The following is a 2500-nucleotide window of genomic DNA, read 5'->3' as shown; positions in this document are numbered from 1 at the left end:
GGGCCCCGGGCTCCGGGCCCGAGGGTTCTCGGTCGGAGAGCCGGGCGGGGGTTTAAAGACTCGGGCGGCCCGATGCGACCCGGGGGGCAGCCGGGCGTGCTGCCGGAGGGGCCGGGGGGTCGGCGCGCGCGGGCGCCGCACCCCCCCATGCCCGCCGGCGCGGCCCGTGCATGCCCCGCGGGCAGCCGGGACGGAGAGGGGTACCCTGCCCCCTCTCTCCGCGGTCTGGTCTCGGCGGAGAGACGCCGCGCGGTCGGCTTGCGCCGGCCTGCCTCGAACGCGCGACCCCGGCGCGAGCGCGTGCTCGCCGCCGGGACGGCGAGCCCCCACCGCGGGTGGTGCGGACGCCGAGCCCCAGCGCATCCCTTCTCCTCCCTGGCCGGTGCTCTCAGTCTCCCGCCGTGGCCGTCGGCGGCACCCTTCCTTCCCTCCCCCCCCGCCCTGCCCCGGCACTCCGCCATCCGGCGCGCCTGCCTCGCTCTGCCCGACCCGGCTTCGCTGGGCGGCAGGCGGGCGGCGGGCGGGCGGGCGGGGGCGGCCCCTCCCGGTCTCCGCGTGGAGGCGGGGAGAGCGGGCGCCGTTCCCCGTCCGTCCCGCCTCGCCCGTCTGCCTGCCGCCAGGCGTCTGCCCGCGGAAGGGACGGGCGAGTGCGTGGCGTCGCTCGGGAGGCTGCGTGTGTGCAGGCGGGTGTTGGGTGCCGTCTCCGGGGCGGCGGAGCTGGAGGCCGGTGAGGCGAGCGAAGGAGCTCGGAAGCGTGCGGCTGGCGGGTCGCGGGCGCGCGGGCAGCGGGTGGCGCCGCTCCCAGCGGCGGCCGGGCTCCGACGCCGGGGCTCCGCGGGGACCCACACCCCGGTCCCTGAGGCAGGTGGCGCGGCTGGCGCGCCGCTCCCTGCTGGGCCAGGCCGAGCCGGGCGCCTGGGCCGGACTCGAAGCGAGAAAGGGGTTGTCCCAGGTCGGGAGCGAGGGCTCCCCGCCCCTCTCGTTCGGGTCTGTTCTCCCCCCCCCCCCCCTTTTTTTTTCCCTCTGTGCTTGTACGGTCAGTGAGGCGTGCCCTCTCTCTCCGCTGTCCCTTGCTCAGCAGCCGGCGTCGGCGTGAGGAGGGAGGCAGAGCGGATGGGGGCCCTCAGGGGGCTGCGAAAGCTGCCCGGTCCCCCCGCGCGCGCGGTGGGGACCGAAACCGAGACAACTCTTAGCGGTGGATCACTCGGCTCGTGCGTCGATGAAGAACGCAGCTAGCTGCGAGAATTAATGTGAATTGCAGGACACATTGATCATCGACACTTCGAACGCACTTGCGGCCCCGGGTTCCTCCCGGGGCTACGCCTGTCTGAGCGTCGCTTGACGGTCAATCGTCACCCCCATTGCCGCGTTGGCGCAGCGGTGTGCCGCCCCTCGGGGGGGGGCCGGGGGGGGCGGCGGCGGCGGCGAGTCGGTGGGGGGGCGGCGGCGGCGGTGAGTCGGCGGCGGCGGCGGAGCCGGGACCACCGGTGCGTGCACCGGTGGCCCCGGTCTTCCGGCTGGCCTGCCTGCCCGGCTCCGGCCGACCGTCCGCCTCCACCGTCCGCGGCCGGCGTGCCTTGCCCTGCCCTCCCTCCCCTCCGAGCCCGGTGGCCACCGCTGCCCTGCGCGGTGTGTGCGGTGTGGCGCGGCTGGGGCGCCTCGCAGGCCCGCGCCGCCGGGGAGAGGGGGTGCCTCTCCTCCCCGTGTGGGCCCGGGCCTTCGTCCCCCTAAGTGCAGACTCGGGAAACCCCCGCTCCCGGAGCGCCCGCTGTGCGGAGTTCGTCCCGCCGGGCCCCCAGGTTCGGTCGGTCGCGGTGGCCCGGCACCTGCCGCCGCCGCCCGCCGCCACCGCCAGTGCCCGCCGTACGACGGCTCTCCTCCACCACTCTCCCGGTGGTGCGCTGGTCCCCCGTTCCCCTCCGGCGGGGGGGACGGCCGGCTGCCTTTCTTCCCCTCCCCTTGCCCTCTCCCTGCCCCGACTGCTGCCGCTTCGGCGCCCGCCGAGCCCCCTCTGCCCCCCCCCGCGGCGCACCCGCGTCCGTAGTGCGTGCCGAGCCACTTCCACCCGCCGGCTGGCGTCAGCCGCGGCGTTGCGTTGAGGCCGGCAGCGACGGCGCGCGGGTGTCTCCGCGGGGCGGTGGTGTGGGGCAAGCGCGGGCGGCGCCGTTCGGTGGCGAGACGGGGGAGGGGGGGGGGCAGAAAGGGGGGGGGGGGAGGGGCGCTGCCGCGCCGTCGTCCCGTGCCGGGGCGAGAGCGGAGGTCAGCGGCCGGGGAGGAGGAGCCAGCCGCGGCCGGTGGAGGGGCTGTGCGCGAGTGTGCGAGTGGGCGAGCGAGCGTTTGGGAGCCGGGCCCGGGGGAGGTGCGGACCTCGCCCCCCGGCCCCGCGCGGCTGTCTGCGGGTGGGTACCGCGGTGGTACCGCACCGTGCTGCCGCGCGCGTGTGTCGGAGGGGGGGGCCCCTCGCTGCCCCTCCGTGGCGGCGACTCGCGGGTCGCCGCGC

General features: G+C 77.6%; 1 non-coding gene across 1 annotated transcript; it reads left to right on the top strand.

The window, feature by feature from the left end:
- The first annotated feature begins 1184 nt into the window (after positions 1 to 1184).
- On the top strand, positions 1185 to 1337 carry LOC138063163 (5.8S ribosomal RNA). Its single transcript, XR_011136757.1, has one exon. It is a non-coding gene; the product is annotated as a 5.8S ribosomal RNA (ribosomal RNA).
- The last annotated feature ends 1163 nt before the right edge of the window (positions 1338 to 2500 follow it).

This window comes from Struthio camelus, chromosome 31 (assembly GCF_040807025.1).
Source record: "Struthio camelus isolate bStrCam1 chromosome 31, bStrCam1.hap1, whole genome shotgun sequence".
Classification (NCBI taxonomy): Eukaryota; Metazoa; Chordata; class Aves; order Struthioniformes; family Struthionidae; genus Struthio; species Struthio camelus.
This window is presented reverse-complemented; position numbering and strand designations above follow the sequence as displayed.